This window comes from Echiichthys vipera (genome assembly GCF_963691815.1).
Source record: "Echiichthys vipera genome assembly, chromosome: 23".
NCBI lineage: Eukaryota > Metazoa > Chordata > Actinopteri > Perciformes > Trachinidae > Echiichthys > Echiichthys vipera.
In genome coordinates, this window is record NC_139848.1 from 8,809,043 (window position 1) to 8,835,866 (window position 26,824).

Consider the following 26,824-nt stretch of genomic DNA (forward strand, 5'->3'; position numbering starts at 1 on the left):
CCTTGCACCTCCTCACACTCTCACGCTCTCACCGTATCCCACATTAGGCTTAGTGGCCAATTGTGGTACTGCAGCATTCACCTGTTTATGTGGCAGTCATTTCCCCTTTCACGCCTATACATATCCCACATTAGGGGAAGAGGTCACTTCCTGAAAAAATTTGGATATGTTTTTTCTATTGTTTTTTGTTTTTGGTCGTTCCGTGCTTGGCGCTCAGGCATGGACTCAGGAACGTGAAGATTTCTACATCCAGTTGGTCCTCCCGTGTTCACGACAACCAAAAATAGTGGCGTCCTTAAGGGAGCCTGCACCAGTGAGTAGCTATCCATAGGAATGAATGGGTGCCATTTTTTCATCAGCTGTCCATTCTTTATATGTCCATGCTCACACTACTTCCACTATACTTTACATAATAAGTGCCTTTGGTAAGCTGACTGGCCATTGTAAATGCTACTTTATGTGCTGTGGTTCTGTAGATCTTCTGCTACGTACAAATGTGATATGACAACCCGCTCCACTCAAAACTCAATCAAATATGGCAGCCTGGTCAGTGGCCCTAGGCATCTGATACAGACACACAAGGCGCCCTTAGGGCTTCGACCTCGACACTAGGAGATGAGAAACTATAAAGTCAGGTTGGATGAATGGGTCATGGGAACACAAGTTACGCACACAAGTTAAAAATATATGTATTGTAAGCAAAACCACAATTTTTTTCTCACCTAAAAACCTACCCTTCAGGTTGGAAAAATAATGCAAAAGGGGTACAAAAACCATTACCAATGTGATGCCAAGGGGTACAAGCAGCTGTATGTAACAAGCTGGGAGTGAGAATGTGTTGGATATAAACTGTCTTGTACTTGTAAAAACATTTCTTATGATCACTATCTTTTAAATAGCTTCACTAAACAGCTGGTCAGTATGAGCTTTTACCAGTCAGGGTGCATATACTCAATCACCTCATCTTTGAAAATAGTGACGCAGCAGTTCTCAATATTTATTTATTTCAGCAGTACAGTGGTGGATGCTTACATTCAGTCAGATTTAGAACGCACCAAAGCAGATTTAAGACATTTTTCTTCCTTTTTTCATAATTAGAATAACATTTCAGCAAGGCACAAAGATCTCCCTTAGAGGATTATAAAGAAGGGATAACAAAACTTGGCAATTGCTATGAATCATTTGCATACCTTCTATTGTCAGTGTTTATGGGTGTGCAAATCATTGCTGTGTAGTTTGCATAAAATAACAAACAGCAAGGACAACTTGAGAGCAACCTGCACTTTGTCTCCTCCAAGACGAAAGAATTTTGGCTGAAAGAGACACTGTGACTTTGACCTTTGTAGTACTAGTCTGTAATCTTAGTCATGAAAGATTTTGGTCATTTAGTCTCTATTGCAGGTTTCTGTGGGGAAAAAAGACACATCAGCTCAGTGACTAAAATGTAAATTGTAGATTACTGCTGCAAAAGTGGCTTTGAGACTGGCTACATTTAAAAGCTGCTATAATAATTGAAATTGAGTGAATGGACCATAATACGCACAATTCTGAAAAGGAATGTCAAAATGAACGGAGAACAGAAATGTTATTCATGGTTTTATATTTTGTGACATCTGCTGTAACCTATTGTTACTGCTGCCCAAATACATACATTAGACTGCTGAAGCCTCAGAATGGCTTAGATTGAACTATGGAATATATATATATATTTATATATATAACATAAAAATGTGTATTTTGATTAAGTGATGGCTTTGATCTGATATCTCTGCTGTAAAAAGGTGCTCAACGCAGAAATATATTCTTTTCTTTGACCACATTTCAGCAATGGGGATGCATTTGTGTCATTTACAAGGAGCATGTTGGATTTGAATGTATTGTCATGTCTCTGGTGTGATCTGTCTCAAAACCAATTTGTTTCACACTGGCCATCACACAAGTGCAAACAGAGAACATGGATTTCCATGGCTAGTGCAAATGAAAGAAGTAATCACCTTAAAACTCATAAAAGAGACATTTTCCCATCGGGACACTGAGTAGACCTGTGCTAGCAGGGCCGTTATTCATACTGTGTGCATGTGTGTGTGTGTATTGACCTCCGCTTTGTCTAGGGAAATCTGCTCCGAACTGCACTATATGCAGACCTGAGTGTGCTTAATGAGGTGTTGATCAGGAGTACAAGCCGGTAGCCATAAGACTGGATGGTCGAATAGTTTACTAGCTTGAACGATATTGACATGCAAAGTTATTCTTAGTTTAGTGTGAAGATGAGCAGTTCAGGTCCCCAGTGATGTGGGAAATGAGAGTGATTGAACAAGCATGCCTGCTATGCTTCCATTGGCAATGATGCTGTGTGGAATTTAAATCCCAAGAGACTGGATTCCTGTTAAAGAAGCCAGAAAACAAACAACACACACACACACACACACACACACACACACACACACACACACACACACACACACACACACACACACACACACACACACACACACACACACACACACACACACACACACACACACACACACACACACACACACACACACACACACACACACACACACACACACACACACACACACACACACACACACACACACACACACACACACACACACACACACACACACACACACACACACACGCGCACACGCGCACACGCACGTCCTATCACATCCAAAATATTGCAGTACTATATTATTATTACAAAAGCAGTTTTATTACTTAGTATTACTGAAATAATTCAGGTATATGGAATGAATATTTGTTAATGTTTTTGGCCACCCTTATTGTAAAAAGTGAGATTCCCATGTATTTTTTTAATGATAAAGTAGCTTGCAAGATTGCTTGACAAAGTACTCAAGCATAGGAGGGTGAGGTTCTAGACAGGACTACCTCAGATTTAATAAATTAAAGTCTTAGAACACATTTCCAGCAGACAAAGTCAGTCATATTTATAAAATGAACTACTAATTTCACTCAATGCGGTGACACAATTATTCCCTTTTTCCCAGCAGTGATCATTTCTCTCTCCTGCTCGGCTTGCTCCCAATCTCAATCTCGTCTAAGGACCAGGAAAAGGAATGCTTCTTACATGTAAATCATGGTATTTGTGGCTGAAGGCGAGGCTAGAGAGTGGTGACATGTTGCTGCTAGGATTAATGCAGGTTCATTACACAAAACAGGCAGGCTACTTGAAAAAAAGGGGTCGGATCTAAAAAGTGAAAGAAAAAAGAATTACATCCCACAGTCAGAGCATATCAGTTCCGACTGTGGACAAGGGGATACCCAAACACGCACAACTGAAAAGGGTACCTTTACCAATCAGGGATAAATAAGTGTGTGCAGCATGCGTTTGCAGCGTTTATACATGCCGTTCCTGGGCTGTAGTAGGCTGTCCATGGTGCTGAAAGAGCATGACGCAAGTAGTAGTAAGCTTAGACTCAGACTTCTCTTCATTGATCCCTTTGGGAAATTGAATTTCCAGCAGCTTACAAAAACAGAAGGGAAGTATAAAAAAATACAGTATAAGATAACATTAAAATCTTAGCTTAATAAATACAGAAAGTATAAAACAACAATAAACAGTAAACAATAAACTCCTATATATATATGAGGTAGATGTAAGGATACACGTCGAATGAAATCATATAAGTTAAATGTAGAGAAAATGTATAAGATAAAAATATGTATGACTGTACATGACAGAAATTAACAGTACAATTAAATTATTGCACTAAGTGGTGGATAAAGTTATTGCAAAAAAAATAAAAAAAGAAGATAAGTGTCCAGGTCCCTTCTGTCCTTTTTATTTCCTCCTCCCTCCGAGTGAGGAGTTGTAGAGGATTGTAGGTGCAACCAGCATCTCAAAGATGATTGTTCATTTCTGAATTAAAGTGAACTTTCAGTTTGATTATGAAAAGGCCTCAGCCTGATCAAACAAAGGAAAAGACTCGGCCCAAAGCCTGTTTCTGGTCGATTGGTCAGAAACAAAGGGAAGATGGCCACAACCAGGCCAACCCCTCCATCAGGTCACACCAAGGTGTGGAAAAACCCTCGAAGGGACCCCAAACTGTTAGTCTATTGGCTGACCTGAGCTTTGGCTGATGACATCAGCATGTCCATAAAACTGGAGGACACCATTATGCCCTCTCTCTTTTCTGGAATCTCTTCACTCAACTCTCTCCTGCTGCATCTTCTGGAGCCTCAGTGGCCTACACAGAGCAGAGCTGCTTGGAGAAAACAACAGACTGGCAGAGACAAGAGTGCCTGTCGTTTTACCTGCTGATAACTGGTCACAGAGACCACCTTGGCACAACAACCTCTCTTGCGTTTTAAGGCAACACAGGAAAAACTTTCAGACAAACTTGTCTTAAGAGCAACTGCAACACAACTTCGTCTTTCCATGGACTGGTAACTAAACACCAGCTGGGCATTATTACATGTTATGAGACTTTATGAACTGTAACTTTGTTATGACTGATGTTCAATGATGATTATGTGTGACTGTGTGGATTCAGTTAAGTTGAGGATATTTTGTTAGCAATGCTCCACACAGTTATTGCATGCACTAACACTTTTAACTATAACTATCTCTCCAGCTGTTGCTTTTGTGTGATTGAAACATTCACAGTCAAGAAATGAACAATCATCTTTGGGATTCAGGTTGCACCTACAGTCCAGTTGCTTTTGACTGAAATTGCTTTGGGCATAATGATGACCTGGACAAATGAGGACATTCACAGCTTTTATGCAGGGGTCCAAGCCCCCCCCTTGGCTCATCTCTAACACTCTCTGGTTATTTAGCTTTAGTTTACTGTGTGTTTTGTTTCTGCCTTTATTAATTGGTTGATAAATGTTTGTTTACAATATGTCTGTTTATTTAATATTGCACAAATATGAATGTGCTAGCCTCTTCTAAGAAAATAACTTTAAAATCCTTCAAATGAGTAAACTATTACATTTATCGGCGTTCAACCCTTAATTAGTAGTTTAATATATTTGAGACTTTTGTATAGTTGTCACTCCAATTTTTTCTTAATTTTTCTTTCTTAATTTTCTTTTTTAAATATTCCATATGATAGTCACACTATTGATCCAATTAACCTACAGTACCTACAGGATGATGACCTGAGGGACAAAGGAGGCACCAGAGAGCAAAATCCCCCACTCCTCCTCTCTGTCACCCCTAATTCATCCCACGATGGCTGTGTCATTGGCTTACTTCTGTATGTATGACGTGGTGTCCTTCAGCCTGACATACTGTGGCCTGTCAATGAGGTAGTCTCTGACCCAGTCCACCAGATAGGGGTCCACTCCCATCCTGTGCAGTTTGTCCTGAAGTATAGGGGGCTGGATGGTATTAAAGGCACTGGAGAGGTCCAGGAATAGAATCCTCGCTGTGCCGCTTCTCTTATCCAGATGGGAGCGGACTCGGTGCAGCATGCAGAGGATGGCATCATCCACACCAATATCTGGCTGGTACGCAAACTGCAGGCCATTCTGGGCGTGTTGTACCTGGGGTCTGAGGAGGCTGAGGAAGAGCATGTCCAACAGTGCCACCGGTCGGAAGTCATTCAGCTCGCTGGGCCTGTTCATCTTGGGAAAAGGAACGATGCAGGATGTCTTCCAGAGGGTAGGCACTCTCCCTAGCTGCAGGCTAAGGTTGAAGATCCATTGTAGTGGTTCCCCCAGTTCTGCAGCGCAGGTCTTCAGTAGACTCGGACACACTTTACCCGGGCCTACTGCTTTCCTGGGTCGGAGATTCCACAGCTCTCCTCAGCGGTCTATGGTGCTGAAAAGATATGGCATTGCTTTTGTTATCAAATTCAATTAAATATGAATGTTCAATTTGTGGGAAGAGTTTAATGTGTTTTTAAGATAGCTAATACATAACACATTGTCCAATTCAATGCAAAATAGTTGTTGTTGAGAAAGGTGAGGCGCATTAATAAAACAGCCCGGATAGTTCTGTTCCTCGATTATGATTGGCTGAGCTGCATTCAAAGCAGTCATAAAGTACTCTATATATACACACCTATGACCTTATAACATTAATGGACCTGTTAAAGATGAGCTGTGCCTCGCCTGTGAACAAGGGGGTGGTGACAAAAAGGTGAGGTCAGGTCAGATATCTCTTAGCTGTTCCCAGTCGGTACAGGAAGTTACATAAATGCTTACATGCTCTCTCCATTTCAACCACAATGAAAAGTTTCTATAAACCCATCAGCAGTTAGATCAGGTGAGAGCCAGGCATTTCCGATTATTCCCTGGGTCTTGCCGTCTGTGGAGAGCGGGTGCAGCGCTACTATGAATATATAATTGCATGTGTGTTTATGTTTTGAGACATTGCCAGATATACAGTAGATAGTAACTATTTTATAAAACCAATAAGCCACTTGAAGTTGTGGTTAACAGTGATTTTAGAAGAACTAAGAAGGATTTAGGTCCATAATGAAAAAAAATGCACTGTTAACCACAGCCTCTCGTGGCTTACTGCTTAGTTTTATTCAGGGAATTATTCTTGATCATTTTTATATTGAGCTGTCCATAAGTCTGAAAAGCATTATTGCAAACCAACTTAATCCTCTCTTTATTTGTCTCTTTTATGCTAAGGCCCCTTGAAACAGGCTCCCAGATGCTTAAGGTGCATGTAATATGGCAATCCAAAAGTCTTGAACTCAATCAGTCATCAATCAAAAATAATCCACATTTTAATCTGACTTCATTCTGATTTCATATCACGAAAATCAATTACAAGAACACTCCTATTCACAAAGCACAGCATTATAAAAAGAGAACTACTCATTCAGAAGTGAAGAGTTTAAAATCACCCACCTATGCAGCTCTACGTGGGCATTTTCACACAGTTATTCAAAAAAATTCCAGGGAGACATTAGTGTTGCCAGGCAATATGTTTCTTTTTAGGGAGTGTGATTTGCTATTATCCAACCATGGATTCTGGCATGCAGCTCTTTGATCTGCTGCTTTCTTTTTTTCTTTCTGACAAATAGTTCTTTCCCACATTCAATACGAGTGTCTGGGTGAAGCAAAACATAAGAAGAGATGTCTGTTCATTTTTGACCTGCGAGTGAACTGGACATTAGAGGCCCAAAAAATCCAGACCTGGCAGCACGTAACAAGCCACAGAGAGAAATTGCTATCTCTGTCACATATCAATGGTTTAGAGTTAGTTCCTCCACCTTTCCCTGTCCTTTACTCGATCTCTGCCACGTTCTCCTTTTCTCTTGTCCATTGGAGTTATTCTTCTGTCACGCTTTCTCCCTGGTTTTGCTGCATCTGAGGCCTCTTCACTCACTCATGAAGTGAAAAAGAAAATGTTCCTGATTGTTGGCACAAAACAACTCATTCCCTCCCTCCGCTTATTATCATCCCCCACATCTGGTCTTCCTTTAGTATCTCACTTTCACCTGAAGTCCATACACCAAATTATAAGCATAACTGTTTGGACACTGGCATAATGAGGGGAAAATGTGCCACAGCCTCTGGCTGCATGCCTTTAAACACCACACGTACATCATTATCAGCTAGAGTTCATGTGGGGCCAAAGAGGATTTCACTTCTTGTATCTCCCCTGACGACTCCTGATGCCAAGGCACTGCTATCAGGCTGCGCTGGTTAATTGTATTCAACAGTTGCAAATAGTACAGCCATGTTCTAATAATTATGGTTGGCAAATTAGAAGATGGAAGGGATACAGGACAAAGAGGAGGACTCCTGTTTTTTTTTAATTCTTCAGTCCAATTCAAGGTTGACCTGAGGGCTACAGTCCTTATCATTAGCTAATTTGCGGTTAATGATGTGTAAGTCCTGATTCTTGAATCACACATGCGAGAGCAGATTCACACACACACACACACACACACACACACACACACACACACACACACACACACACACACACACACACACACACACACACACACACACACACACACACACACACACACACACACACACACACACACACACACACACACACACACACACACACACACACACACACACACACACACACACACACACACACACACACACACACACACACACACACCGAAGGTTTGGCTTCAGCTCAACAATCCATAATGCGTGTCTGCAAACTATACCATGGCTTGGGTGGGCTTTTTTTTCTGCGATTATTGTTGCAAAGAGAGTGCTCTGGACCTCTGCGGCCATGGCACTCTCCAAGGCAGAATCAGCACTAGTTCAGGCCTTGTCTCTATCTTTCAGTGTTGCACAGATACTTCACTGATTATTTCAGAAAGTGCAAGCTTAATTCTGTTTCCTTTAATTTTGCTGCTTCAAGGAATAGCCTAGTTTGGTGATTTTAATCCAACTCATGTTAGTGGCACCGCAGTCATTGCAGATGAATGGCGTTTTGCTTCCCTCTGTGGCACTAGCATATGGAGAACTTCACTGAGCAGACCTTCAATGCTCCATGGAGAAGAAAACACTCATACATCAGTACAATACATAAGTTAAGAAGCAATTTTGTCTAAAGGGACTGGTGGTGGGTGAGTGAAATGTCCTTGCAAGTCTCTAAATTGGCTAAAATAATTCATTTCGGTGGGTGGCGGGGGGATGAGTTAAAAGTGAGTGAAGGTTTTGATATTGTGCCCCTATGATCCATGATGATGAAGATACAGAAACATAGAAATGTGTGGCAAAAAAACATTTTTGCCAAACATGTCAACATTTCAGAGGCCCCCCAAAAAATTAAAAAAACATGTTTCCAGGGGAATTCACGCCTCATTAAGGGCAGCCAAGCTCCCCCTAGCTCCCCTGTTGTTCCCACCCTGCGGAGACTAACCCTGGAGGCTGACGCGCCCTTTCTTTCCCTTTGGTGGCGCCTGTTCCCCACAGCCCGAGCTAAACTATGAAGCGGCAAGACTTCACAAGTGGGGAAAGAGTAACTTCAAAAGGTTGAGGATGATTTCCTTAGATCTTTGCTCAGTGTGGGATCTCCACCACACACGCAGGCAAATTGTCAACGCAATTAGATCTCACAGACTTTGACCCAGCTGACTTGAATGCAGAAAGGAAATACAATGAGATGCAGAGGCCATATTGAATCCAAAAAGTTTTAATCTGGGATACAGAACTTGGTTTGCCTTTGGGCCACTTTTGCAAAATGACGGGAGGTCAAGGGTCATTTAAAAAACAAGCATTAATAATAATCAGACCAATTACTTTTTAGGCTTATCTTACTTTGAAATTAAAATTAACTGAATTTTTAACTTAATGAAAAATCTCCCAGTGTGAATCGATGTTTTAAATTGTATATTTCGATTATTTCATATATTGTATGAATAATGTTGAATGTTATCAATTAACAATTTTTCTAAAAAATTAGCTTATATTAGAATAATATGGAATATGCTATTTAGTATTGAAAAGAGGTGGGTCAACCTTTTTACCTATTGATGGATTAAGAAGAAATGTTTTTGTGTAAAGATTGATAGGTATGGAAATAATCGGGTTAGGTTGAAAAAGCCACCAAAACAGCCACATTTTGTTGTGTAGTTTTGTGTTATCATCTGTTCAATGGTACACGTTATTGTGGCAATAAATGTCTGTATAACTCCGCTTGTGGTGGTGATTAGATGATTGAGTGAAAACAGGTGTGCATTATTGCATCCTATATAAGTGGTTCGAGGAAGCAGAGAAAAGGTTGTAGATGAAACTCTATATGAAGCGTGCTTGTGTGTTTATACCCATTGTTATATATGGACACATTGTTTAGCATTTATAAAAATGATTGTTATTCATGTTTAAATTTGTACAGCTTTTGTATCAGACTCACATGTGCGGTTATGGTAAGTTTTGCTTCAGTCTGATCACAACTTGTTGAGCCATGGTTTTAAACCAAGCATGCACAGTTACAACCTTTAATTATTCCATTAACTTAGCCTAATGTTGTGCGTATACACTGTAAAAGTAATGATCTATCACACTATTATGGTCCTGTTTTGAAATAAAGCAGACATGCCTGTGATAAACCCAATCGTGCCAATCATTCTGTGATTCTGAAATGCGTCCAGAGCTTACAGGCTGTCAGGGCTCCTTCCCACACAGCCTGCATATTTTGCGTCTCTGGTGCCGGAGTTCAATCGAGGGTTCACCCATTAGAGACTACTGAGACAGACATATACAGTATGGTAAAAAAGGCAGTTAATTGGATGTGGATGGACCTCTTTGCTCTGATGAGGCATTTGTTCCTTGCTCTGTCTGCTAACCAATTCTTGATACACTCGCAGTGTACCAAATTGTTTTATTATTGAATTTATACAGTATGTGAATACTCTGAACCTGTCAAATATGGCAACTTGGTCAGTGGCCTTCAGCATCTGATACCGACACACAAAACATATTTTCAGCATCTGAATGGGCATTTGCTTGACTGCTGTGCTGTTAGATACATAGTCCAGGGAGTCCGTCGGAGGAGGAGGGCTGGGGTGGTGGATGGACTTTTATCCAGTAATTAAAAAAAAAAAAAAGGGACAATTAACATTAAAAACCAAGTTAGGACCCCAGTTAGGTTCATCGGCGTACCCTTAGCCCAATGTTGTTGAACAAAAAGTAATCCAATATGTATGTTACTACTTGTCAACGTTGTGGTGACTCTTTGTTACGTATTGCAGGCTCCGCAAGTTAAATTAATTAAAAAAAAAAAAATCTTAGTTAGCATTCCTGACATAACTTATGCCACAAACATGAGTTACTTAAGAATGTTGTTTTTTTTAACTAAACTATGATCTTTACGTAAACTAACCAATTAGTTTTTTTTTACCTAAACCTTAGGTCATTTTGGGACCATGCTGCACATTTAAAAATGATGCTAAAGGTATACTCACAGCATTAAAAAGTGAGACCAAGGGGTCATGACCAAGCTGCTTTATTTGACAAGTTGGGAGTGAGAATGTGGGGGATTTTGATTACAAGATTGTCAAACCAGGGGTGCCGAATTCTTGCCCTGGAGAGCTACTGTCCTGTATATTTTAGGTTTTTCCCTGCTCTAACACACCTGATTCTAACGATTTCCAAAACTGTGGCAAGCTTAAGCTGCATGATAACAAGCACATCATTAGAATCAGATGTGTTAGAGCAGGAAGAAACCTAAAACATGCAGAATGGTAGCTCTCTAGGGCCAGAATTCAGCACCCCTGGTTTAAACACTACTTCTGTATGCTTCACTGATGTTGAGCATCATCTGGAAGGCTTTGCTACAAGGTTTCTCTCCTCGACATTCTCTTGTAATAAACACCCTTAAGCAGCCTCCATATTGCCATATGTAGCATTTTCCACTAAGGTAGCTTTGGATTAAGTCTATTTTTGGGGTCATGTTGTTCCAGTCAGTGTGTATTTTTTCTGCACCTTTGGGATATTTGAACCTTGGCACTGTGTTTTGCTGAAAGTGGCTGATTGTTCCTTGCACAGGGTCAGGCAGGGAAATCACACAAGAAGCGGAATTACATTATAGCTTATTTGGAGGCCACAAGGTTTCACGGGAGCCATCCATCAAATGTTTGAGGTATTTTGCCAGCCCATAAAAGGGGAGATTCTGCAAACACTGCATAGATAAGTCCCACTACAAATCAAGCACGGAGCACAAACGTTCACCTCTTTGCACATGGGCATGCCTGGCATGTCCAGGTGAAAGATCAGACCAGAAATCTGTGCCTTGTAATTGCTACTGCAGCTTAGGGATATAGCAAAAAAGTTACTTGTGCATATTAATGTCTTAGATGACCCTGGGTAGCAAAATGTTTTGCTTAAGTTTAACTGGATATGACTTCTGACTGAGTAGAGGAACAGATTTAGCTGTCCAAGGTTAAGGTTTTGTGTTTTTGTTTGATAAAAAGCCAGCTGCTTTAGAAAATCCCTGAGCTATGTATTTGTGAACTATATAGAAAGCATTATACCTGGCTTTGGGCTGAGCCACGGACAAGGGAAGTCAGAAAGTATTAAGAGACAGACTTACAGAGATGGATATTGTCGGTTTTGGTCTTATAATGGGATTTGTTGACCACAAGCAACAAATATAGAATATTGCCAGATTTATCTTTCAAGATTCATTTTGCCATAAAACGCTAGTCAGATCATGGGTGTTTGTTTTTATGTAACTTTGTGTGCAACCTTTGTCTTTTAAAGATTCATTTTTTGGCAGTTTTTCAGGCCTTTATTATATAGGACAGACAGGAAAGGGGTTGAGAGAGAGGGGTAGACATGCAGCAAAGGGCATCAGGTTTGAGTCAAACCCACGGCCACTGCCTCGAGGACTATCAGCCTCTTTACATGGGGCTACTGCTCTAACCACTCAGCCACCGGCCGCCCCGTGTGCAACTTTAAGTCATTGAAATAACATGTGAGAACTCAAGTAGCAGCCTCCTCACAATCCATTTTTCACATACATTTTGCTCTTGAAAACAAAGTTTACAGCCATAACCCTGACTTCCACCTTCTTTGGAAAGGGCCAGTATAGGATCACTTAGAGAAAAGAAAACAAACAAATGAGGCGAAAAATTCCTTGGCCATCCAGTTAAAATATTGTATACACTAGAATATTTAATAAGTACTCAAATGATCTAATGGTGATTACAGAATCAAAGGTTTAAGCGTACAAACAATTTATTATAAACACTTTAAATAAGAGCATGAATCATCCATGAAATGACGCAGAAATGCATAACCTTTTCAAAACAGCCACATAATCAGCCTGTTTCACTCCTAACTTCCCATGCAATACTATACTCTACATTTTTCTTGCAGATTATGTTCTCTTAAATGTATTACTTTAATCTCAGAAATTCTAAAGAATGTAAAATGTAAAATTGTCCATGTCGCCGTAATTTATTTTTTTTACCTTCATATGCTGATGTAGAAATAACACAATGCGTCAAGTCTTACATTGTCAATTCAGCATTTCTGTGGGAAAATACAAAAACATCACTTTGACCAAGCATTATTCTCTTTGGATATTTGGCCAAATAGTCTATAATGTCTGTGCAGGATGATGACTAAAAACATCCCTCAGATCAAAACTCAAATTAAAATGAAGTGCTGCAATTTGGGAAAATCACAAGCACTGTAGTCAGATCTAAAATTATCAGACAGAAACACACACACACACACACACACACACACACACACACACACACACACACACACACACACACACACACACACACACACACACACACACACACACACACACACACACACACACACACACACACACACACACACACACACACACACACACACACACACACACACACACACACACACACACACACACACACACACACACACACACACACACACACACACACACACACACACACACACACACACACAGACAGTTTGGCTTCAGATCAACAATCCATAATGCGTGTCTGCAAACTATACCATGGCTTTCGGGTGGGCTTTTTTTTCACACAGACACACACACACCAGAGATGTATCCATAATGAGGCTACCCTCCTTTGGTATTTTCATAAATATCTCGTATGGTAACACCTTTGGAGTGAAGTTTCCAAGTAGCACTTGAGAGAATCAAGGTTTTTCTCTCAATATTTTCATACACCCAGCAATAATGATAATGTCCTGCTGTCCTTCACCTAAGAATATTTCTATAAAGGGCTGTACAGTATGTTAAAAAGCAGTGTACCCACCAATAACACAAATAGAGTCCATTCAGCTTTTCATTAGTATTCCTATATTACCTTCACACATGCACTCTGACGCTTAAAGCAGATATAACAAATCTCTTTATCCCTGCTGCTGTCTTTACAAACATAATCTCTGATTTGAGAAGGAAATCATTCATAATGCTGGCCAAGGTTATTTAAATGAGTGCATCAGTGGAGAATGTGCCTACTGTTTAAGGGCACTAAAAGCAGAGTACTATTCTTAAGAAGATATTTCAGCTTAGAGCACTAATGTGAAGTTTAAGTCTGATCACATCCTTCACCACTGCAGGCATACATGACAATGTATTATCCCTCTAATAGTTCTACCATTCTCTCTTTCGGAAATATGCAAAGTTGTTAGGAAGATATTATTCTAATGTGGCAAAGCATTAGCTGTTTGGCATCAGCGGCGTCATTCATTCTTCACTATCAGTCGATTGTTTGTCAGCTGCTTTGCTACAAGTTGACTAGTGGCGTCCAATTATATTCATATGTTCATTCATTCATACATTGTTACCTAAGACTTTCACAAACCTGCACATAATTATGCTCCATTCCTCCTTATGCGTTAAGTATTTGCTGTTGTTGATTTTATTTAATGTTTCACTTTTTTGTTTAAGGGGGTTGAGGGGGTTGTGTCCAGATGGTAACCCACTCTCGCAAGATGGTTGAGGTAAGGCATTGACATTGAATGGTTACATTTAAATTTAGATCATTGAGTTTAGGCATTGACCTTGAATGGTTACATTTAAATTTAGATCATTGAGGTTAGGGATTGACCTTGAATGGTTACATTTAAATTTAGATCATTGAGGTTAGAATTGATCAGAATGGTTGATGTTAGGCATTGGCCTTGCATGGTTATATAGTTGAGGTCAAGCCAGTCTTTATTATTTTTCTAGCATTCATGATGGCAGACATGAGTTTTGTATCATTAAATATGAACATAACCTACTAGTTTTGCCATTCAGAAAAAAATCAAAATATACTTCTGTGCTTTTTAAAACACTGCCATACTGTATGTATGCTTTTAACATTCCCCAAGTCATCATTTCATCTTATTAAATATATTTCAGTGGAAAAAAGGAATTATAATCATCGGATTGACAATCTCAGGAGGACAGCTAAAAACCACACACAGTATTGTTTACTATAACCAATGGAAAACTCAAGCCCACATGTCTATACTTGATTGGGTTATTTTTGACTTTGGTATCTGAGGCGGATCTCTCTCTCTCTCTATCTCTGTCTCTCTCACTCTCTCTCTCCTCCCCGAGGCAATGTGGAGACAGTGGTTGTGCAGTTCCAGCCGTACTGTCGGTCAGTGTGTAGCGGGCTTTGAGATCCTCAGTCAGCGAGACAAGGATCTAGGCCGTAATGAGCAGTCAGTGGCCCCGCGTTAACACTGACGCTAATGGATTTTTACAGTTCAGGAGCATACCATGGTCTTAATTCAAACAGGGATTAGCAACAGGAAAGGGAGTGGTGTATGACGAAAGGGAGCAGATGAGGGGAATCAGTGAGGAAGAAAGGCTGTGATGTAGTGGAGCGGCTGGACGGTGGGATAGTAGGAAGTTTCACTGTTAGTTTTTCAGCTTACTGAGTTCTAATGTGACTAACAGGTAGACATAAGTTAAACATCAATTTGCAGAGCTAAATATAATGCAAATGTGTTCATACAGTTACATATACTTATCTAAATCACAGCTCTTTGGTTCCAGTCACCAGATCTCAAACCAGTTCAACCCCTATGGGAGATTTTGGAGAGATGTGTCAGAGTCACTGGCACTAGGATCAGTGGAACAGTGAAAAGTGTCCATCCATCCAGTAGAGTAACACTTTTATACTCAAACCCACTTTGCAAAATGATACATGGTGTGAGTTCCACACACCCCAACTTACATGTTGCCCTAACTGCAATTAACCTATTTCTAGTTTGCCTTATTAACACTCACTCTGAACAAGAAGTGTTACCGCAGCATGCCACACTACCTGCCGAGTTTGCTACTTCATGTGCCACATGTAGCCAATTAAAGCGGGTTTCCACACACCCTGCCACTATCGAACATGCAGCTTGCTGGCTCTACTTCCCCAGGAAAAGTGCAAAAACAAAACCACTGTAAATAAAAATCGGCTTTTAGTCAACTTGTGGTTTTGAATAAAGGTGTTTTCTCTGTGTTTTATTGTGCCATCAACCTCCATGAGTTGCGTCCCTAATAAATTCTGAACTGACTTCTACATTAAATATAACACTGAATAATGACCATGTATCATTGTCTTAACTCTGCCAAGAGGGCTGCCACAGCTGTCTCTCGCCCCTGTCACTGTGTGCTGAGGGTTTTTATGTGTGCACGTTAATTCCTAATTTACATCCTTTGTTCCCTTCTTTTTTAAGACTGAAGCAAATCTTGAGAGTAATTCAGTCAATAATATTGTCGCTGCTGGGTAGATTACAGCCCAAAAAAGGGGTTAAATCACAAGTCTTATTACTGTGTTCTCACGTCTGAGTAGCAAATGGGCGGAGAGTTTAGAGGGAACTCCTCACTGATACAGTAAGTTTGCGTCGGACACCCATGCGCAGCAATTAGGTTCCTGTCTGCCATATTACTCCCACAAACACATGTTACACTACAAACATGAAGCTGACGTCGATGGAACAGCAAGTTTTCTGCTGTTTCTATCAAACCCCTTAAGTCGCTGATAAAATAATTCAGCACGAATTGTTGATGTCTCGGATAATTGCATGTTTCCATTGATACGGCCCCACCAAAAATGGCCTCCTCCTCTCAAAGTGTAGACGGGAGAGACAGAAGACGGCGGTGGTGGTGAGAACATGGGGGAACTTTGCACAGCTGGCTCGCTGACAGCTGCTATGGCGGGGGTGCTGCTCCAAAATAGAAGCATTAGCTATAGTACAGAAGTGCTACTGTGAGTCTGCACATCATATCCTCGTTCCACACTGAGATGTGCACCACATGCTTTATGACAAAACATACAGTATTGTAAAATAAAAGCATGCAAGGGGAATACTGCAGTAGGTGCAGTATAATATGGTGAGTACTAGCAGATGTCTGTGTTGCTCTCAAGTCAATAATAAACACTGATAATATATAAAGCCTTTAAAGTACACATATGGCAGACATTTGGTGGCACACACCTTAACTTTGGATCACTGCGGTCGATTTAAAACGTGAAACGTAAATCTACTAAATTGTAGGACTTATTATTGTATTTTATTCATGTAATCATCGTGTAGAAAACTTTTAAAATACATTTAAAATACTTTAGCATTCATACAAGCATATTAAAATAGATCATCCTGGTTCATAATCAATGCATTATGGGCCAATAGTGTCAATCAAACCCACACTAAAAACTCAAAGCACTCAGGACGTATACTGAAATGGCTGATTTTTTTTTCTTCATATGCTTAGTTTCCCAACTTTTTTCCAGCGACAACTACAACATAGGCACATGTCAAGTATTTGTCTTAGCAGCCAAGTAAAAAAACATGAACTTTTGGTTCATGTTTGGCAGTGCACAGTGTGAAGGTACTGTTTCTGTCAGTGGTAAACAATTCCTCCTACATGCCACATAATAGTTAATATATAGGGTTTATTTATTTCTGAGACGGGTGCAGTTGCGGTCATTAATTTTCAAAGGGGCGATTAGCATTTTGCTGCAGCATGCAACTTAACATGATAAATACAGCCTACAAGCCAGCAAAATGCCGATCTATCATCGTGATCTATTCTCTTTAATTGTTTCTTCTGTTTTATACTTCTTTTTGTCAGTATATTACCAATATATAACCATTTGAACAAAATAATATCCCTTGATCCCTAGAAATTAACGTGAAAATAACAAAGAAAGAAAATAACGGAACGGAACGTGGATTATTAAACAGAGAAAAGGACAGAATGGAAAGAGCAAAGAGACAGGTCTCCGAAACACCTAGTTAGTTCCAAATGCATCAATAGGCCGTCTTCTTGACTGAGGTGGTAAATTAGGGTGCAGGGCCCATTTTCCTTGGTCGGAGTCTTAACAGGAATTCTCTCATGCGTGGAACTCAGGTCCTTGATGGCTTTTCAGCTTCAAACTGTCAAAGCGTCTGAGAGGCGATGGTGTTGACCCTTTTCTATGCGATACAATTTAAACAGAGAGTAAATGTACATGAGCTCCGGAAAACTGACCCTCTGTGAGAGGAAAACTAGGTGTTTGTGCATTCATGTATGTGTTATCGGAAGTTCGCGGGTCAGTTGAGGTGAAATTGTTCACAGGGTTAAATGGCAAAGCACTGCAGAGGTATGTAAAGCAGATAATCACCAATTCCATTATTGATTTGGAGGAGGAGGGGTGGAAAGGGGAAAACTTATCTAAAGTTGCTTTTTCTAAGCAATAACTATTGGGGATTTAGTCGGATAAACATCCTGTTTGCATGGGCCTATATCCATCATAATCACCGACAAAAGTTAAACACCCAGGGTTTTTAAGTAATTTTATAATGCTCCATGAATCTAATAATGAGGGGAAGAAAAATCTCATAAAATGTGATTGTGTTTCTCTTATGAGTTCCATTGGCGGTGAATTTATCCAACAGCTGGGACCCGTTGAATGAAACCTGCAAGGACTCATTTGTGTTGAATATCAATTCAATGCTCAAATGCATTTCTGAAAGTAGGGGCAATTAACAGGCTAATTATCAGGACCGTGGAGAACACTCTAATCGGGGAAAGAGCTTAAGTGAAATAGTGTTGTCAACATTGGCTGAGTAAGAGAGGGGGATGTATTTCACTGTTGCAACCAGGACTTGACCTTTGTTGAAAACTTGTGAAAGTGATTAAGTAAGTTAAGAAATGCTATATGATTAAATATTTTGGTCATATTCACTTTCCAAAACCATATAAAGATAAGAACGCATCTTATCTAACAAGACAACCCATCCTCTCCCTACTCTAGGCATATGGACACTTGGTCAGGACATCTTGGCTTCACAGTAAGCACCACATGGAAGTGCTTCTGTTGGCTATACGTACACGTTATACATGTGGCAGCTCTTACTTGCAGTTTAATTTCAGACCTCAGCAGAAAGTTCTGCTCCCTTAAGCTTCAGAAATTTGTGAGTGTAGCTTTTGTGGACGCTACCATGCTACTTGATCAGTACAAGTATTGAGCTACTGAAAAGCTATTTGATTCAGTAACATCACACTGCTGAGCAGTTGCTCTGAGTGCCTAAAATTTTAGCGGATGGATTTACATTGAACTTAGTTGAAAGCCTGGTGCACCTCATATGGATGCTTAAGTCTACTGAATAACAGTAACAATAAGAAACCGTTATTGCTAAATTGATTGTGGTGCTGGTGGCACTAAAGTCTGGGTAAGTCATTCGGCTGCATCCTCTGGGGATGGTCAATATCAGTGTCCAATCAAATCAGTTATAGATACATACAGTATTTCTGGAATGCAAAATTAAGGACAAAGTGATAGGATCTAGCGTGGGTTAAATTTGTACCATGGGTAAAGTTGCAAGAAATATGTTTATTTTCTCCTGAAAAGCTGACGTAACAACAATGCCCACCGACACTGGCAGTACGTTCCAACATGTATTTTCTTTTGGAATAGATGGTGAGATGTTTCAATGAATAGCAGAGGATTGTGAATAAGGTATCACCCCAGGACAAAAAGATTCCTGAACTCCTGTTTACAACAGCAATAAGGAAACATCTGGTTGGTGTATAATAAGACACTTTTTTCCATTACTTTCTTAATATTAAATGAAATGTAGAACTCTGTATTGATTAGCATGTAGTTCCCAAATGTAAAGGCACCCACCATGTCTCATTAACTCTCTGGATTTCTTTTGATCTCCTGCCAAATGATACTGGGCCCAAGGTGAAAAGTTTAGTTTGGGGGTGGAGAATGCATCTATTAAGACTTTAATGAAAACACTTGACCAGTTCTGGCACAGAACCAGAATTAGATAAACTGTAAATATACTGGACCTGAAGGGGAGATGGAAATATTTTCCTCCCAGCAGATTTAGTTCCAGTTTGAGGCTATAGAATATATAGAGGCTTCATGTAAATTTGTCTCATGAGGACTAACAATGAATTACATATTTAAACTCTGTAACATCTATGTGTTTATAAATCTGCAGAATATCTGTATTGCCACTTGAGAAAAAATATACCAGCCTGCTGGCAGTAACCCAATCCATTCAGCTCGAAATTTAGTTAAGCCTGATGGACTGGTCTGTGCTTTGTCCGTAATTTACCTTCTCTCATTTCCATAGCAGCCACAAGCCCTGGAGAAATAGTTTAACATGAGCATGGGTTTTATGCAGTGTACTCTGTGTTCATTTTGCTTTGCAAACAAGAGTATCCAGCTATCAGATGTCAACATCCATCTCTTCATTATGTCATTATAAACACTGAGTCTCTCTCTCCAGTTGCCTTGCATTACATTCTCTGTCAAAACCAACCGTATTGCATTTGATGTGGAGGAGAACTGAGACATAATGTAGTGATTTTTGCTTGCCACATTGTATTTAAATTCACCATCTTAAAGCCCTTATACATTGATTAAAGGGTTATCTAACTAAAAGAGAAGCAGTCTTTGTATGACTGTCATCAGATTTTCTCAACAACCGTTCATCAGATCGACTTCACACTTGTCGAGATTATTGCTGTGGACACTAGGAAGTGCAGCATTGAGTGCAAACTCTTGAGATCTCTTCAGAGGAAACTCATTTCATCCCTTGTATCCACAATTTCATTCTTTCATCCACTACCCTAAGCTTGTGACCATAGGTAAGGGTTGGGACGAGAGATGCACCGATCCAGTTTTTTCCAATCTAATCTGATACTGATACCTGGGCTGAGCGAATCGGCCGATACCCGATATGGATCCCATACTACTACATGAATGAATGAACTGTATACCTTTTCATGGTAGTGAAGGCATCAGGCTTGACAAAACATTTAGCCTTGTTAAAAAAGGTAACAAATTAACGCAGATATAAATGTAAAAAATAAAGTGTACATTAGCAGCGAAAACAAATAAATAACACTTCCATGTTAAGTCCACTGCAAACAGATATTTTAAAATGTAGTTAAAAACATAGCAGCTGCCTAAAACCGAACAAACAATGGCTTGATTAACTTGCTCTGTATGATATTAATTAAAAAAGAAATGACTGGATCGGAATGCAGGATCGGCCTCATTCATCCGATATCCTATCCAGCTTCTTAGTCAATATCTGATCGGTAAATCTAATAGTTGGCCTGGTAAATCATAAGCTTTACCTTCCAGCTCAGCTCCCTCTTCACCACAATGGACCAGTACAAAATACATATCACTGCTTACTTGGGGCAGTAACTCACTCATAACCCAAAGGGAGCAATCCACCGTTTTCCGACAGAGAACCATGGCTCCATAGATTCTAGCATTGCTAAGGGACGCAACTATAATCACCATAACATGTCTTGGTACAGGGATAGACTTTGGTGGTCAAAAAGAACAAATCATCTATTGTATGAGGATGAAAGCTGAGATGTCAAAAAAAAACAATTATCTAGAAGGTTAGATACTTCTGAGTGACGTTGAGATTTTATTTAATGAACGAATTTGATGGACTACTCCCAACACAATTGGCATGACAACAAAACTGTCTGCCATAGTCTAACATTTTACACCTACCTGACAATGCCATAAGTATCTTCTCAGCAGTATATGCACACAAGACAGGTTTACTGTCTCTTTACAATGACTATGATCTGGCATACCCTACATTTAGCTTGTTAATATAGACAGGTTTGGAAATAATTATCCAGCATAACTTTGTATTTATAATTCTTTGTGAATATAAGCGTCAGCTTTTATGCCAAAAATAGAATATAATAGAATAGAAATACTGATATTGATCCCAAGCTGGGAAATTGCAGTGGGAAATATTAACATGAACATATTGCATATTATTTATGAAAGTCTTGTTAAAAGACACAAGTTTGTTTTCTGTGGCCATTTTTACCTCCAAATAGTTCTATATTGAGTGTCTCGCCTTTCATTATGCATCAATTTCAAAGCACTAACAAGCTGTAGCAGAATTTTTTGTTGTTTCTCATCTGGCAGATTCAGGCTCCATTTCCCTAAAATGTATGCAGATAATTAAGCACTGGGGATACAATTACGTAGACAGGTATGTGTGTCTTTGAGTTAATTGACTGATTTAAAAAGGGTAAGTGTACAGAATGATGTTTTCTGCTCCGTTACTCATTCTGGAGAGCTGGATGTCCAAATGGGGAACATCATTTATCTTTTGACAACACATACATCGACCTACAGTCTGCAGAAGTAAATAGAAGTCATAAATGTCCAGTAATCAGACAGCCAACAGTATACTCACACATTATAATGATGCCCCTTTGCCAAAGCGTGGATATTAACAATGCAAATTTTCCAGTGTGATACTGCAGAGCTAAAGTGTATCCATTTACAATGCAAATTCATGTTATGAATTATAAAAAAAGGGTGTGTTATATTAGTGCACAATTAATCAAATTTGCGCCTGATTACACATATGTTAGATGCTTCAGCTTACATCACATTATCTCAAACAATACAATTTACAGTTTATCTCCAATTTGTGTGCATGTATAAGTTGTGATTTTCAATGCACACTTGCATTGCTAAAACTTTTATTAATGTCCTCCTAATTCTGCAACTCAAGAGGTATTCAGGAGAGCTTCACTTTTCTCAAAATTTCTCCATACAGGGGATTTATTCATAGCGCAGAGCAAACATAACTCCCCACTGAATCATTATTTACTGCATGCCACTGATTATTCTATAATGTTGACATGGACAGAGTCCTGATTGTTTTTTCTTCTGTATATTGAATCACATATGGCATTTCAGTGATAAAGGACCTTCCCACGGTGGGGTCGATAAAGTAATACTGCTACTATTGATACATTCTAGATGCTTGTCTTTCCTTATGTACCTGCTACACACTACCAATTGTTGGAAATGGAGTGCAATCTACTCCAGAGTTATGAATGACAGAATTTGTTTCCCACAAAAAGCTCTGACCGTGGCTGAAATATATTACACAAGAAGTAATAATACTTTAAATCAATAATACAAATGATGCACATCTTTACTCAGGTACTAATAAGCTATTATTCTTATTCTATATGGGTCATATATTATATTAATCCTGTCGGAGATATGGCAGGGTGCCATTTAATGAGGTCCGAGGTTGAATAGCAATTGCACTCTTATTCAATTCCACATGAGTTCCACGTTTTCTCTTAATGCTTGGTAATATTGATTGTGAATATTTAATAAGCCCAGATAAGATCAACGTAAACAAACACAGTTTTCAGCAATGGAAATATAATTACGGGTCCATCATGGGGCCTTATTCTCGGTGTTTGTTTATATCTACAAATCCCCTAGTCATTAAAAGACTGCAGGGAGAAGGGAAAATATGCACTTTGTTTGACTAAAGTCACTATCAGGCCTGCATATGAATAAGTCTCTTTCTATCCAGATCAGCATGCCACTTGGACGCCCCCATTGCTGTCTCATCAGCATTCAAATAAAGTGAGTCAGACACTTCCTGGTACAGAAAACTGTCTGTTACACTTAATGTCATTAAGGAACCCATATCAAGCATTGAAATACTGGAATTTGTACGTTTCCAAATCTCACTTTCTCCTTGTCGCTAACTGTCCTATATCTATGCAAGCATTAACCAGTTTGCATACATTCTAGACAAGGTCATGATAATGTTAATAATAGTGATGTACAAACATTTTTTTTAAATAGTCATTCTGCTGTGAAAGTAGAATACCTATGCGTGTCTAGTAATTGATTATATGGCTGCTTATCAACACACTTGTGCAATAACACATCTGGCTTCCCAGGAGTGTGACTACTGTTAGCCTGCTGCATCTAATCCTGGACAGAACTGATTTTCCATACACAGACTCCTCCGGAGTTTATTTATCTTGGAAGAATTCCTGATGAGCTTTGCAGAGTTCCTGACTTTAGTTAGCTGGTTTCACATTTAATATATTCTTGAAGATGAAGAGAGTCTTGGATCTGTGCTGCACTATTAAACTTTCCTTTTTTATGCATTTTCTCTTCTTTGCCAACATCCCAAGGATAATATGGCTTGTATCCATTTGAATAATTGTCGCATATACTCTGAAATACCTCAAGGGGTCTTTTCAGAGCTTTGGTGACATTGTTTTCCATAAAGAGCACAAGTTATTTCAAAAGAAAATACCATTCAATTTAATACCCCTTAGATGTTATTCCTCTGAGCAAGGACAGCCTAACAGTTATTTGTGAAACTATCTCCTTAACCTAGAAACAAAAGAATTCTATGACCTACAGTAGTAGAACAACACAACATGTGAAGTTATTGCCATAACTGAGTGACATATTTAGAAATTGGGATTTAAACCAAATAAAACAGTAATATCAGCTATATAAATATAATGGTGTAACTTTACATAATTTCATCATTGTAAAATGGTTGTCATGATTATGATCTAGGGCTGATGATCCCTGATTTGCCAGGTATCTTTGGAATGGATGGTAGAACACTGCATTCTGAACCAGGGAACTAGGGGTAAAGAATGATTTTAGACCGATGATGGCAACCCAATGTTCCCAAATTATCATGGTACATGTCTTGGTTTCAGAGGAAAATTTGTCTTTGATTGCTATCTGATTGGAGATTATGGCTAACACCAAGCAACTGCGAACTATAAAGTATGTCTTGTCTTCCTAGAACTAGAGAATTAGAGGCCCCCACACTGAACAATGCTAAATTAAGATTGTGAAAATATTATACTGAATACTTATAGTCTGAGTTTCTTTGCAAAGAAAGATGGTCAGTTAACTTTGGAAATAGTCAGCATAAACAGTGTACATACACGGTATAATGAAGATTGCATACATCACAAATGGACCACCCCCTCTCTTAATTGTGCAAAAATACAATACTTATCACATTGGAAAGAAGAATCTCTCTTACATCTGCCCATCAGATAACATCAGAAATGCAATCTGTTCCTCCTGCCAAAAACAGCTCCTCCAAGCACTAAAGCCAAAGCCTGTAAAATAGCAAAGCCTCCTTGAATCTTTAGCGCATAATTATTATCAGTCCATTTTGAACTCAACATTTCCTTGGGAAAATGATCAAGCCGCTAGGTTTTTATGCACCACATCTTTGGAAAGCAGTCTGGGCCACAAGCCCACTACAACACACACGACACTTGTGAAGGCGGACAATTATTTAAGAGTCGACACAAATTCTAAGACTGTTTTCATGATGCTAGACCTGACGAATGCCATTAATGTAGCTGAAGATGAAATTATGCTTGATGGACTGCATAGGTAGACTAGCCTGTCTGTTGTGGTTCTTTTTCTTTATTTTTTTTATAAAGTGTATATTTAAATATTATGTTTACTTCTAAGGGATGAATTTGGTTGGTTTAGGAAACTAAACCTCTGATTGTGGAATCCCTCAGGGCTCCATCCTTGGACCATTTTCATCTCTCTGTATAATGTGACTATAAAACATGATATACATAATATGCCTGTTTGTAAGGAAGCCTGGGTCCTATTATCGCTCTATTCCATTGAGTATTAGATCTAAGCTCTGGGATCTGATGACTCGGATGGAGCCAGCTTCTGCTATAACAAACTGCTGATATGTTGATAGATGAAAACACAACTTTGTATTTTTTTTAATTTCTCACCTTCATATATCCTTTAAAGATAGTCTACTCGAATTACTGAAAAAAGGTGGGTTGGGATTGCCTCGATACCACTCTCACTCCTAAAAATAAACAACCAATGTTTTTTTCTTGGTCACATGCACGCATGTATCACAATAAAAAAACAAAGAAACTTGGAATACAACACACAGAGCCGGAGTGCCTAGGGCGTGATTACTCCACTATAACTTTACATAGAAAATAACTGTTTGTTGCTATATTAATGTTCTAAATATTGAGTTCAGTGTCTTTAATCAATGTGGGTGCATTGTAGTGTCTAAATGTAGATATTACACTTCAGCACAAGGAAGCCCCCCACCCTCACCCTTTGCATTCCTCTCAGTACACATAAGATTATATCCGCATCCTAAAGAATCAAAACAATCACCATCATCATCTCGTGGAATTGTTTTGGCATTACAGCTTTGACAATAGGTATTCTTTAATGGCATTGTGCTGATCAATTCAATCAATTATGCATTTCCTTTGACAAACAAGGATGCCAAGGACCTCATTTAAGGTAAATGCCTCTACTGCATTGCTTGGAAAATTATCTTTAATTCAAAGCAGCGTTTAACATTTAGTAACAACAGCACCTAATAATATAAGACCGCTATTGAAGTCTTTAGGTGTACCATTTGTTCTCAGTGGGATGGTCGTGATTAGGCAAGCATTTGAGAAGCTGCAGTGATTTATGCTCACTCAAGTTGTAGTAGCTCCAGGAAGTATTGATTAAAAGGGCAAATTTGTGATCCTTCAGTCTAAAAGGGAACATGCTCTGTGGAAGCCTGGAAGTAGAGTGCAGTACCAACCCCGTTTGAGAAAAAACATTTGTGTTATAAACTTGTAACCCGTGACAACTCTGGAGGGAGTTGTTTGCATATTGAACAGTTTAAGAGAACATATTGCAGTATAATCTTATTTCAAGATGGACATTACATTAAGTACTTCAGAGATTTAGCAATGAATATTATTTATGTCTAGCAAATCCTGTTCACCAGGGTCTAGAGGAATGACTGTGAGAAAGTGAAATCAAGCCTACCAAATATGCTTCTGGTATTTTGTTCCGAATGTTTGTAGAGGCCTAACGCAAACGTGATTATTTGGAGACCTAATGTGATTAACTTGTGAGAATGTAAACCTCTGTGGACCTTGAAGAGGAAGAGCAGGATCAGCTGTAATCGGATGTTTTTAGTCAAATATGTTTTTGCATGAATCCTCCTCTAGTGCTAGAATATAAGCGAGGGAGAGGGAGAGAGATCACACATGTGTGGGTGACTTTTATTAGCTGTGCCAAGAGGAAAAAAATAAATA